Here is a 14807-nt window from a genome sequence, read left to right on the forward strand (position 1 = left end):
CTTTGGATTGTATTGTCTTTCTGATTTGGGGCCAACCTTCCCTTCAGGCACTGCCCTGGCTGCTAGTCTCTTCAGTTCTATATAGCTACATGGTCCTGTTCCCAACCTCAATGTCCACTTCATACATTTTAACTGCCATGTCCTTTCATTCCCAAAGCTTTCCTCCCCAAACAGTGACTTCAAATGGATTGCCCTGAAATTTTCCTATCTTCCTTATAACTCATTCTATAGACTGGGACATACTGTCAAAAACTTGTCCCTATTCACTTACTTTGTGAGAACGTGTGACAATCACACCACGAAACCAGAGAGAAACCTGTTCATCTTGGATCCTGACTCCAGCCTCACACAGTATAGATTAACTTCAAGAATCTGGAAAACACACAGAAGGAATATTTAAAGCCATGGGATTGAGTAGATGTGATCACCAAAGAAGAGATAATGGAGAGGGAAGAGAAAAATGGCCAAAGATGGAGCCTTGGAGGACTTGGAGGAGCCTTAAGGTTTTGGGACAAGGAGATTAATGATGATTGTGATGATGGTTATAGTGGTGGTGGTAGGAGAAGTAGTAATAGTAGTAGTAGTAGTAGTAGTAGTAGTAGTAGTAGTAGTAGTAGTAGTAGTAATGGTGGTAGCGGTAGTAATAGTAGTAATGATAATAGTGGTAGTGATGGTTGTGGTAGTAGTACTAGAGTAATATTAGCAGTACTACTAGTAATGGTGGTGATGGTGGTGGTAGTAATAGTGATGGTAATTGTGATAGTTGTCATTGTAGTAGTAGTAGTGGTAGTGATAGTTGTAGTAGTAGTAATAGTGGTGGTAGTGGTACTAATAATAGTAGTAGTAATGTTAATGTAATAGCAGCAACAGTAGCAATAGTAATAGAAACTACTACATATAAAGCATATAGAATTTTTAAGGATTACAAAAATTACAATATGACTATATTGAACAGTACCACAGACCAAATGCTAATTACTAATTACTAATATACTATATAATGCTATAGTTCTATGTACTATAGTATCAAGCATTGTGCCATTGTATTATATCAAACATTATTGCCATATCATATAAACTGTAAGTTATGTACCATAGTATTTTATCAAACATTATTATTATATCATATAGTACTGTAAACTATACAGTTCAATATACTATATACTCTATATGGTATACAGTACATATTACTGTATACTATTACCATGTAATATGGAATATACAGAATTATTACATATTACTATATACTATATAAACTATATATACATATACATATATATATATAACTATACAGTATTTCTATATATTGTAGTTATTCATCCTTATTTTTGAAGAAAACCAGTGTCAACATGGGATGATGTTTTAACTTGTGTGTGAATTGGATTTCTGTGAGGCAGAATTGCACAAAGCCATCAGCCTCACCCTCTCTTCCAGAGACACCGAAGTCCAAGGGCAAGACAAAAGTCAAGACAATAGATCATAAAGACTGAATGCAGTGAATAACCTCAGCATCTTCAATATCTGACCAAGCTCCAAGAGCACCACTTATCATCCCAACTTCATCAGACACTTAGTAAGTTGTGTGTCCCTGGGCAAGTTATTTCATCCTGTTTGCCTCAGTTTATTTTTCTGTAAAATGAGCTGAAGGAAAAAATGATAAACTACTGCAGTATCTTTGCCACAAGAACCCTAAATGGAATCACTAAGAGTTAAAAACAACTGAAGTTTTAAACAAATCACTAACTTCTCTGCAATTTTAAAAGGGAAGGAAGGAGAAGAAAATTAGACTGGATGATCGATCTCTCAGGCTCAACCACTCTATGTATGATTTTGCTTAGAAGTGGCAACAGCAGAGCTCTGAAAGACTAGGCTGCAAGTTCTGCCTGTCTGTCACATACCAAGCAAATCCTTCAATGCCTCAATGCTCACCAGGAAACTTTCTAAGACTATTAGTTGAAAGGGAATTGCTGATTGGTACAAAGGATTTTTCCCTACAGTCTTCTATACCAATGAAATCATAGGTCTGAAACACAATTAAAAAGTTTTCACTTTAAATCTGGAGAGATTATGAACTGACCACTCAATTAGCACATATTTTATTAAGTATTTTTTTTCTATTCTGCACATTTTAGTAAATACTGGCTATACCAAGAAAAGGATCCCCTGACCTCAAATGACTTATAGTCCAGTGGAGGAAACAACATATACACAAGTCAGTTCATATTAGACAAATAGCATGATTAAAGGTAGACTTTGAGAGAAAGATCACATGGAGAAGATAGCTTGAACTGAGTCCTAGGAGAAGCCACAGAATCTAAGAGTCAGTGATTAAGTGAAAGAGCATTTTAATCATAGAAATCAACTAGTTCAGAGCCTCAAGTTTAGAGATGAAACATGGAATAATGTGAAGAATCATAACACAATTTGTTTCAGTTAGGGACTAAGAGGTAAGGGGAGGAGAAAAAGCATTTTAACTGGTAACGCAAAAGTGAGGAACATTGTCACTGGACCAAAAACTGAATCACTGCTTATTGGAAACATTTGGTCAGTCAAGGTATCAGTTAGGCATGTGGTCTTAAATCTAAATGAATATATTGAATACCGATCATGGCTAATAGATGCCATCATCTGAGTATTAAGTTGGGAGAGGAGGTCTCTGCTTCTTCTTTTAATTTAACCATTCCAGCCTCAGAAAAAGTAATTCAGAAACAATTTCTTAATTAAAGTCCTTTAATTAGACTCCAGGCTCTTCTTTGAAATTCTGTCTTAGAATTTTAGAATCACTGTTTGGAGAGAGTTGGATTTGAATTCCATCTCTGATGCTACTAGTTCAGTGGTTAATAACCCTTTTTTGTGACATCCACCCCTGTGGCAAACTGTCAATGCCTATGGGCCCATTTTGGGGGCAATATCTTTAAATAGTCAAAGGAAATGCTAAATTTTGTTTAAAGATTAATGAAAATAAAGATGTAATCTGTTTCTTATCCAGGTTTCCTATCAGACCTCAGATTTAAAAACCCACATACTACAAATTACTTGAGCAGTATGAGTCAGTTTACTACTCTGTAAAATGGCACTTATAAGATGATGGTATCAAGATTTAGAAGGAACTTAGAATCTATCTCATCTAACTGACCCTAATTTATAAGAAATCAAAGCATTCCCCAATTGATAAATGGTCAAAGGATATGAACAGACAATTTTCAGATGATGAAATTGAAACTATATCCATTCATATGAAAGAGTCAAATCACTATTGATCAGAGAAATGCAAATTAAGACAACTCTGAGATACCACTACACACCTGTCAGATTGGCTAAGATGACAGGAACAAATAATGATGAATGTTGGAGGGGATGTGGGAAAACTGGGACACTGATGCATTGTTGGTGGCGTTGTGAAAGAATCCAGCCATTCTGGAGAGCAATTTGGAACTATGCCCAAAAAGTTATCAAATTGTGCATACCCTTTAACCCAGCAGTACTATCATTGGGCTTATATCCCAAATAAATACTAAAGAAGGGAAAGGATGTGCCAAAATGTTTGTGGCAGCTCTTTTTATAGTGGCTAGAAACTGGAAGATGAATGGATGCCCATCAATTGGAGAATGGCTGGGTAAATTATGGTATATGAAGGTTATGGAATATTATTGCTCTGTAAGAAATGACGAGCAGGATGGATTCAGAAAGGTTTGGAGAGACTTACAGGAACTGTTTCTGAGTGAAATGAGCAGAACCAGAAGATCGCTATACACTTCAATGCTATATGAAGATGTATTCTGATGGAAGTGGATATTTTCAACATAAAGAAGATCCAACTCACTTCCAGTTGATCAATGATGGACAGAAACAAGAGAAGGGGGAATTGAATGTAAACTGTTAGCACTACTGTCTATCTACCCAGGTTACTTATACCTTTGGAATCCAATACTTAAAGTGCAACAAGAAAATTGGATTTACACACATATATTGTATCTAGGTTATACTGTAACACATGCAAAATGTATGGGATTGCCTGTCATCTAGGGGAGGGAGTACAGGAAGGGAGGGGAAAATTTGGAAAAATGAATACAAGGGATAATGTTATTAAAAAAAAATTACTCATGCATATATACTGTCAAAAAAATATATAATTATAAAATTAATAAAATTAAAAAATAAAACACAAGTAAAATCCCCCCCCCCAAAAAAGAATCCATCTCATCCAATTCCCTCATTTTAGAGATGAGAAAACTGGGGCCCAGGGTTAAATGACTTGGTCGGAGTAACATAGGGAAATAGATATAATAAGAAACAGAATTTGAAGCCAGTTCCTCTGACTCCAGAGTCAATACTTTGTAAATATGAAATTCTTTGAAAAATTTAAAGGGCTATATGACTATGAACTACTATTATGGATCCAAAATCCATAATAAAAATAAATATTTTTAATGCCTAAGATCCTAACTTTCATAAGGGCTGAATACTAACATCTCATTATATGGATTGCTTAGCTTCATGGCTCCATTACCAGGCTTCCTCCTTCAAGAAACTTGTTCTAAGCCCACAGTTATTGAGGAAATATCTCCTATGCATCTAATTATTAGTGTTCTGTCTTTCCTTAAACTACCTTCAATTTATAGCTCTGTTTATTTCAGTTGCAATAGAATGCAACTCCTATTCTCTTTATATTCCCAGCATATAGGAGAGAACTGAGTAAAGGACAATGTTAGGTGCTACTGTAGTGGATAGGTGGCTGGTTCTAGAATCAGCTCATGTTCCCAAATTCAAATCTGTCCTCAGACACTCACAAGTTAGTTGTGCGATCTAGGCAAGTCACTTAGCCCTATTTGCCTATTTCCTCAGCTGTAAACAACAAAACATGTTTGTCTAATTGGCCTAAATAAAGAAGAATAAATAATAATTAATAGCTCAAAGAGGAAAGAGTAATAGTTGGGTGGGGGGAGGTTGAAAGAATAGGTACAAGGAATGGATCCATCCAGGATGTGATCAATGGTTAAGAGACTTCTGAAGAACCAAAGGTATTTTTCTTATATTTTTGCAGCAGCAGTAGCATAGAAAATACAGGATATAGACCAAATAAATGGAGCTGAAGTTCATAACCACATAATGCTGTGTCAAGCATTTAATTCAATCCACAGCTGAAACTGACTCCCTCTCTTTCTGAACAGACAAACGGGTAGAGTAGATGGTATTTTTAAAAAACAGGAAAACAGAAAACTGTCAAATCATTTCCTGACTCCAGTATTGTTAGCTGTTACTAAATTAACAGAACATTTCCTACATGAGCAAATTATCAAATCTTTAAATACAATTATAGTACCTTTTAAAAAATATCAGTTTTAATTATATTTTCTTTTGACAAAGTAATTATGCTTCAAGAAATGATGATCAGAACAATTTTCCCCTGCCAAGTCTAAGAACAGAAGGTGAAAAGAGGTGCATTTAGATTATCTTGTAAAGGGCTAGTTAAACTTTCTCTAACCCCCTTTCCTAGCTTAATAAAAGAAAAGTTTAAAAATACATCAGCAAAACACAAATTTTAATCTTCTTTCCAGTCATTGTAATTTAATGTTCTTTAATACAATGGCCGTCATATCCTGGGATTTGCTTACCTCCTGGCCCACAATCATTTATTTCCTATTTAAAAATCACAGGTCTAGGTAAGGAGGGTTTGGGTTATTAGGTGAGAATAAATGAAATGACTCCCAAAGGCTTCTTATTTTCAAGAGGAAACCACTGTGAGGAAATGTGCTATGTGAAAAGGACAGAAAAATTTAAGATTCAAGAAGGATGAGTAAAGAAGACAGGAGTTTAGGCTCCCAATAGACTAGAAACATTAACTATTCAGGGAAATCTGCCTGGAAGACTTTATTCAAAGGAGATACCCCTCAGCAATGAAATCATTAGGTATAGTTTGGCACACCCCCCCCCAAAAAATAAAAACAAACACATACAGTTCCTGAAGTATTCAGGTGCCAGAATGAGTAACTTAGAAGGACATCAAGTCCCTGAAGCATCAGTTGTATGACTAATCTATTCACAAATTCTTCATACATATAGGGCTCCCATACACAATTTTTTTTACTTTTTTCTTCTTTCCATTGATGGCACTTTTGTTTGCAGGAAAATTTGGAGGGGCATGGAAGAGCATCCTGAACTTGGGATACCTACCCCTCACCCAACCCAGTAAAAAATCCAACCGGTGAATATAAACTAAAGAAGGGGTAGGGCCAAAAGGATACTACAATGTAGCTAGAATTTGTAAGGGCTTTAGCTACTCTATTCCTTCAAAGACCAATTGGTCCTCTTTATCCCCAACTTTTCCTACTTTGTAACTTAATTTAAAACTTTTTAACTTAAGAACTTTTAAAAATATTTAACAATTAGCTTCATTGTAACTATCTTAAACCTGAATCTAATCCCATCAGACTCTATTAGACTTTTATATCGTTTAAAGAGTCTTTCCCAGCAGTTTTCTTGCCATATATCACTTTTTAGTAATTTTTAAAATTTAATTTAAAATTTTTAATAAGAGAAATATCAAGGGGCAACTAGGTGGCACAATGGATAGAGAACCAGCCCTGAAGTCAGAAAGACATGAGTTCAAATCTGACCCCAGACACAACACGTCCTAGCTGTGTGACCCTGGGCAAGTCACTTAATTCCAATTGCCTCAGCACAAACGAAACAAACAAACAAAAAGAATAAATATCAAATGAGAAAACCCAAGAGTATAGATTTTAGAATCATAAATTCAGAGCTAGAAAGAATCTCAGAGGTCATTGAGTTCAATCTTTCCATTTTATAGAGAAACAGAGAACCAGAGAGATTAAGTTACTTTCCTGTAGCCATATACATTATAACTGTCAGATCTAAGGATGGGGATTCAGATCTCTGGCTCCAGATATCTACCTCTTGGATTCTCTCAAGATTTAATTCAAAGCCCACTATTTTTCAAAAAGCTTATCTCAGTTTCCCATTTACTAATGCCTTCTCTTCAGTTCATTTTCTATCTACTTTGTATGTATTTATATATACCTAGCCATTTATATGTTTTGTTTCCCATTGAATGTAAACTCCTTGTATGGAATGGAGAGATAAGGTGAAGAGCTTCCAAGAATGTTTAAATTTCTTTTCTGTATTTTATTATTCATTATTTCTATGTCTCTGTGACCTGCATTAAGTATGTTGTGTGTTAGCCAATATTTACTTAACCTGAAATGATGACATTTATCGCTATTCAATGTTATCAATATTTAAACTATCAGTTGAATGCTGTTAGCTTAGTAATCTAAATTTTGAAGGTCTGTTGGCACCCATGTCTAACATTCAATTAAGGGGAGAAGGCACTTATTTTCTTAATGGTCCCCAACCTATGATGTAATCCTTTGTAACCAAGCCTATAAAAATTGTCTATCTTTCCTAATTCTTTAGCCCTTCTACCATGAGCTTTCTCTTTCCCTCCTCATGGTAGAATTGCTCATTCTCATGAGAATCTATTAATAAACAACTACTTTTCTGCTTTTTATTTCGAGAAGTCTCTGAGTAGTCATTTTTGGATAGGACACATCCTTGAGGGCAGGAATTACTTTTGTTCTTGTTTTTATTTGACTATAAATCAGATGCCTTTAAATGTTTCAAAGTTACTCCTAATGAACTGGAGGCCCTTAAATATTCTATGGTGACTTCTTTCCCTCTCTCTCTTTTTGTTTTGTTTTTGCTGAGGCAATTGGGGTTAAATGACTTGCCCAGGATCACACAGCTAGGAAGTGTTAATTAAGTGTCTGAGGCCTAATTTGAACTCAGGTCCTCCTGACTTCAGGGCTGGTGCTTTATCCACTGTGTTGCTCTATCCACCTAGCTGCCCCTATGATAATTCTCAATGAAATTGAAACTCTTTTGTTTACCCTCTGTAATAACTTTACAATCACCTTGACAAATATTTATTAAGCCTCTCCTTGCTATACATCCTGGATTGTGCTAAATTGTGGGATTAGAGGTTTGGGAAAGAAGATAATTAATTAAAAGACAGTCTCTAATGTCACAGAGTTTACAATGTAGTTGTCATTCATAATTCAGTGTGGGAAAATAATACCTGAGTATCAAGGGTCTAAATTCTTGTTTGTTTTCTGACCTAGTCAGTGGTCTTGGGGAGATTATGTGACTAATGAGCTCCTCACCCTGAGACAATTCCATGAAGCAGCTAGGGGATCCTCCAGTAACAGCTATGTAAGTCCACTTCTGGGCCCAAAGACAAATCTCTTCCAGCTGGATAGAACCTGTGACATACTCCACTGGCATAATTTTTAAAAGTGGGTCCCCTCCAAACCATAAGGAAGCATCAGAGGGGACTTTAACAATAAAAATACAGAATTACAGAATTTCTAAATGGCAAAGGGTCTCATTGACCATCTAGTCCAAAACATTGAAAAAAGAATCCCTCCAACAACATTGCCAACCAGCAATGATCTAGCCATGGAATTCCATTTGTGTCTCTTTTCTCTCTTAACTATTAAGGCCAATCAGTTAAATCCCATTGATCCTATTTCTTTAATAATCTCTTACAATGATACCATCATCTCTATTTCCACTGAAACCATACTGGCACAGACTCTAAGACAAGTGTCATAACTATTAAAATAGAGGTCATTGCCTCCCTAACTTCAAATTGGATTGTCCTTAAATCACTTTAGAGAAAGAAAATCTATCCTTTTTCTTAAAGTGAAATGGCTTAAAATATTTTACTCTGAAAAGGGACCCACATGTGCAAAAATGTTTGTAGCAGCAAGAAACTCCTGGAAACGGAGTGGATGCCCATCAATTGTAGAATGGCTGAGTAAGTTATGATATATGAATGTTATGGAATATTATTATTCTGTAAGAAATGACCAACAGGATGATTTCAGAAAGGCCTGGAGAAACATCAACTGATGCTGAGTGAAATGAGTAGTATCAAGAGATCATTGTATATGGCAACAACAAGAATTTACAATCAATTCTGATAGAAGTGGCTCTTTTCAACAATGAGGTGATTGATGCCAGTTCCAATGGTCTTGTGATAGAGAGAGCCATCTACACCCAAAGAGGGGACTGGGGACTGATTGTGGATCATAACACAGTATTCTTACTCTTTTTGTTGTTGTTTGCTTGTATTTTGCTTTCTTTCTCATTTTTTCCCTTTTGATCTGATTTTTCTTAAGCAGCATGATAACTGTGGAAATATATATAGAAGAACTGCACAGGTTTAACATATATTGGATTACTTGCTATCTAGGGGAGGGAAAGGGAGGGAAAAAACTTGGAACACAAACTTTTGCAAAAGTGAATGTTTAAAATTATCCCTACATATGTTTTGAAAATAAAAATCTTTAATAAAAAAAGAAAATGAAAAAGTATCTTCCCCCATTTGTCCAATGACTCAAATGTGTTTCTTTATCATGATGCCTATTGCATAGAACAAGTTGCTGCTAAGTAAGGACTTTAGAATTTTGCAACAAAATTGTCTTTCTGTTTATCTGAACTTTGGGTGTTATTTGTATTCATGACAGAATAAGAGAAAGGCCTATTATTCATTTTGTAAAAGTTTAAGGAAGGAGAACCCACTTTCAAGCCTATTTGTATTCAGACTTTCAAACCAATCATGGTCTTAAAACTCTTCTTGCTTTATAGAATTTTTTTTTTGAGGCTGGGGTTAAGTGACTTGCCCAGGGTCACACAGCTAAGAAGTGTCTGAGACCAGATTTGAACTCCAGTCCTCCTGAATTCAAGGCTGGTGCTCTATCCACTGCACCACCTAGCTGCCCCTAGAATTTTTTTATTATGTTCTTTGCATAGGTCATTTTATCTAACAGTTAAGTGACTGAGGCATATGGATTTTATCTTGGGTATGAAGGTTTGGAGAATTTCATTTTGGGCATCATAATTCACATTGTGAATATGAGGGCATTTTTTCCCATCTATTTTATACAAAGTAACATATGGCTTTTGCACTTATATCCCCAGTACCTAGCACAGTTCTTGACACATTATAGGTCCTTAATAAATTCTTGTTGATTGACTCAAAGATTCATAGAATAAGAACAAATGGAACTGTATAGTTCAACTCTTATGTTTATTCAGTTATTTTCAGTCATGTCTGACTCCCCATGACCCTATTTAGGTTTTTTTCTGGCAAAAATACTGCAGAGATTTGTCATTTCCTTCTCTAGATCATTTTACAGATGAGGAAACTGAGGCAAACAAAAAATGAGGGTGAATGAGTTGTGCCCAGAGTCACCCAGCTAGGAAGTTATCAGACACAGGATTTCAACTGAGGAAGAGAAGTCTTCTTGACTCCAATCTCAGCATTATGTGCTCTATGGAGCCATCTAGATGCTCTTCATTTTACAAATGGGGAAATTGAGCCCCAGAGGACTGAATTGACTTGCCCAAAGTCATACAAGGTAGTATCAGATGGAATTTGAACCCATGTCCGTTGCCTCCAATTTAGTGAACTTGTGTCATATATTATAAGGGGCTGAAACTCTTGAGTCAAAGCACTGAGGTGGGACAATCAAGTGCTCAAGGCCAATTACTGATTGGACAATACAAGAATATGCTTGGAAAATGGCCCTTCCCACTATCCTGTGCTGGCCATCATTTGGTATATACAGAGAATTGTGGGAGGGATTAGGAGGTGAAGGGAGACTAGCCAGGGGCACTTCTGTGAAAGGGATGAGGTGATGAGGTCACAGAGATCCTATGTGTCCACTCTCTTCACTTCTACCACTAAAGACCTAGAATAAAGATTTTTGCTTATCCTGACTCCGGCTGATTCTAAGGTATCCAGGGTGTTAGCATGGTCGCCACAATATATCATTCAGTAAAGATTATTTTGAAACTAATTATTCTTGCCTTTAAAAAAAAATGGAAGTTGTATTTGGTAGTAAATAGATTATATATATAATCAACAAGATTACATTGAAGCAGATTTTCTAACACTTAACTTATTCTTTTTTCAATGACCTAATATATCAAATCATTTAGGTAGATATACTGGGTAGCGCAATGGTTAGACCAAGATCTTGAATCTACAAGACCTGAGTCTAAATACAGCCACTTATTTAATGTATAATACTGGATCATCACTTATCCTCCCTGGAATTGGTTTCCGCATATGTAAGTTGGGGATAATAACAGCTTCTACCTTCCAGATTGTTGTGGAGATAAAATGAAATAATATTTGTTAAGTATTTTGTAAACCTTGAAGGGCTAACAAATGGCAGCTAATATTATGATGGATAGATGAATAGATAGATGATAGGTAGACAGACAGGATGAATGAATAAATAGATAAGTAGACAGGATGAATAAATGAATAGATAGATAGAAGGATGGATAAGATAGATGGTAGGTAGGTACGTAGGTGGGTAGACAAGATGAATGGATGAATAGACATAATAGATGATAGATAGATAGATAGATAGATAGATAGATAGATAGATAGATAGATAGAGATAGCATGTATTGTCTTACTATATGCCAAGCACTGTAAATACAATTGAAACTGTAATCTGGGAATATGACACATAAAAGGGAGCTGAAAAGGAGAATGAATTTACCTAAAATATTCAATACTTGACTGAAGCCTGAATACACTAGTCATAGAATTAAAGCCTTTTTGAGAACTGCTAGGAACATTTAGGGTAACTATGTCCAATCCTTTTATTTTGCAGATAAAGAAAATGAGGCTTACACAAAAAAGATAATTAGATTGCCTTTGGTCAGAGAGCTAGTGAATCACAAGATTAGAGATTTAGGCATCAAAGAGCCTTCAGAGGTCATCTAGTTGAACTTCAGCTAGGAGGCCCACTTGACCTCATCTTCCTGAGTTCAAATTCTGAAACTCATTAGCTGTGTGACTCTGGACAAGTTACTTAACTCCATCTGCCTCAGTTTCCTCATCTGAAAAAATGAGTCAGAAGAAAATAGCAAGCCACTCCAATATCTCTGCCAAGAAAACCCCAAATGGGATCATGAAGAGTAGGATACAACTGAACCTCTTGTTGACAAGTGCAATGTTCTGCTTCCTCACTGGCTGAATTGCAATATTATCTCCTTCAAGAAGTCCACCTCAGATTTGGCTAGCCTCAAGACCTTCCTCATCATGATATTTCATTTATTTTACATCTACTTAATGCCAACCATTCTTCATTATCAGAAAAACACCTTGGAAAATGGCTAAATATGTCAAATAAGTTTGACTTATCTCCTCAATAAGAATATACTTCTTGAGACAAGAACGGTGTCTTCTATTTTTTTTTACCCTCTCCTTGAACTTCTCCCCAGCACCCCCTCCATCTTCACTCCCCCTTGGCCTTCTACTGTTGCTGAAAATATATAGGGTGCTAAGTAAATTCATGTTGAATGGATGGATGGATAGATGATAATAACTACTATTTATACTAAAATTCCAATATATACCAACATTCTAAAACTAATTTTAAATAGAAAAAGACCAAATTTGGAGTCAGATGATGACTGGCATCCAAATCCCAGCTAAGTTTACTACTTATGTGGGAGATAACAATAATAATAATAACTAATGTTTTACAGCATTTTATATGGATTATTTCATTTGATCTTATCTGCAACCTTTTAGAGCATGTCTTTCCCACAGTCACACACCTACTCAGTGTCAGAAGAATAGTTCAAAACCACATTTTACAGAGTCCAGTTCTCTTCACGGCACTACATTACCTAACAAGACTCAGATTCCTTCTGTGTAAAATAAAAGTGTTAGAGGAGATGATCTCCAATTTCCAGCTCTGCATCCTACTCTCTCTCCTTTGAGTTGGTTTTACTTCTGTGATTCCTACTTCATACTTGAAAGAATATATTTTTGGTAGAATTTGGTTTCTTTGAATTCTATGTACTCTACCCTATGAAAAAGTTTGAAGTTGGCTTGCTTTTTAGTAGCAATACACTTTTAATGTTTCTCCATTACAATGAAAGTGAGAAATTGCCCTTTCAACACTCCTCCACTGACAACTTTTCTTTGAGGGTTCCATATATTTCATCTTCCTAACATCCCTAGAGTCAGTGTAAGCAAAGAGTCAGGAGAGAAGGCATAAAAGCTATCAGACAGGAAAATTGGGCCAGAAAGGTTATTTACTTGGCATTAACATCTTGTTACAACCTAAAAACTAGACGAGATGATTTTTTTTAGGGGTGGTTTGTTTGCTTATCAATGGCATCTATAAAATTGGTCTTTTTCCTTCAATCCTATTTCATGTATGTAGAGTACAAAGGCAATGATGGTCAAAGGAGAGAGCTCTCTGCCTGGTCCATGGAGGTCTTATTGTCCTCAATAGAGTTCTATCAAAATGCTTATTTGGCTTAAAATGGACACTCAAATTCTCTGCCTTCCTGGTCTTACAGCCTCAGCTGGATAACATTAAAAAGATATTCAGTAAACCATGTGAGCTCTGAGACCTTGCCAATAATGGGCACTGGGTCACAAAGTCCATTTGAGTTATTCTCACACTTAATGGTTTGAGTTGGTTTCTCTTTGCAGACTCTCAAAGAGTTTTAGTTTTAATTTGCCCACCAAAAGCATTTATTAAGGCTTACTTTTGCTTTAATATTTTAAAAAGTAAATAAACATTTGTTTTTATTTAATTTCATTTCCTAAAGGCCTCATTAATTAAGTTATTATGCTCTTTTCTCCTGGTTATTTTGGTGCCTTAAATTAAGAGTCAGATATTTATGGATAAGCAAAAATGCTATTTGTTCTCTTGGGGCATTATTTTAATAATCTTTAAGATCTTTATCTGCTCCATTTATTTGAGGACTCATTATTAGCTTCCTGAAGCTTAATTCTTCCCTATCCTCTCTGATTAGTGTCTAATTTGATATGGCATGTGTTTGCTTGCTTTTAAATTCCCAAATCTATAAATATGCAGCTTTTAAAAGCTGATGATATGATTGATCTCTGTGAAAGATTTCTCTCTCCATTTATGTATGCATATGTATGTTAATAGAACACAAGCTCTGAGTTCCCCCCTCTCTCATATGGATTACAAATCCCTAAAGGACAGGAACTTTTTTTGTACTTTTTCTTTTTAATCTCCATATCTTAACAGAGTGCCTAATACACAGTAAATACTTAATATTTGATGACTGATTGACAGACCACTTTTTCAGAGGTTCACCCAGATGAGAAATTATTTTGGCTAAAGTAATTCTTGAGATTATCTACTAAATTGTAGGTCAATTGTGACTTACGTTGGTGATTGGAATAATTGTACTATTAAAATGACCGCTCTTTAAAGTATTCAATATTAAGTAATAATATTAATAATAATAACAGCTATTAATTTTGTAGTGCTATAAAGTTTATGAAACACCGTATATGTGTTATTTCATTTGATCCTCACAAGCATCCTATGAGGTATGATCATCACTACCCGCTTTTTACAGATGAGACAACTAAGGTGAAAGAGATTAAGAGATTTGTCTAGGGTCATACAGCTAATGTCTAAGGCAAAATTTGATTCAGGTTTTTGTAATTCCAGCTCTGTGCTTAACTGTTAAATATTATATACACATATAAGATAGATAGATAGATGAATGGATAGATAGAACTGAAAAAGAAAAAGAGAGACAGTTAATTAGACAGGTTAGATTAAGAATAGATATTTAGATAATAAAGGATAAATAAATGTCAGATAAAGAAATGGTTGAGAAAGAGAGATAGAAAGATAGAGAAAGAGAGAAGGAGGAACACAGAGAGGGAGGGAGAAAGGGAGAAGGATGGAGGAAGA

At 35.4% G+C, this 14807-nt stretch overlaps 1 long non-coding RNA gene across 1 annotated transcript in view; it reads right to left on the reverse strand.

The window, feature by feature from the left end:
• The window catches only part of LOC141542343 (uncharacterized), a 56980-nt gene that overhangs the window by 16191 nt on the left and 25982 nt on the right, over positions 1 to 14807 (reverse strand). Inside the window, exon 2 of the long non-coding RNA XR_012482133.1 lies at positions 272 to 372. This is a non-coding gene — a long non-coding RNA (uncharacterized LOC141542343). The remainder of the gene's footprint in view (positions 1 to 271; positions 373 to 14807) is intronic.

This window comes from Sminthopsis crassicaudata, chromosome 5 (assembly GCF_048593235.1).
Source record: "Sminthopsis crassicaudata isolate SCR6 chromosome 5, ASM4859323v1, whole genome shotgun sequence".
Taxonomy (NCBI): domain Eukaryota; kingdom Metazoa; phylum Chordata; class Mammalia; order Dasyuromorphia; family Dasyuridae; genus Sminthopsis; species Sminthopsis crassicaudata.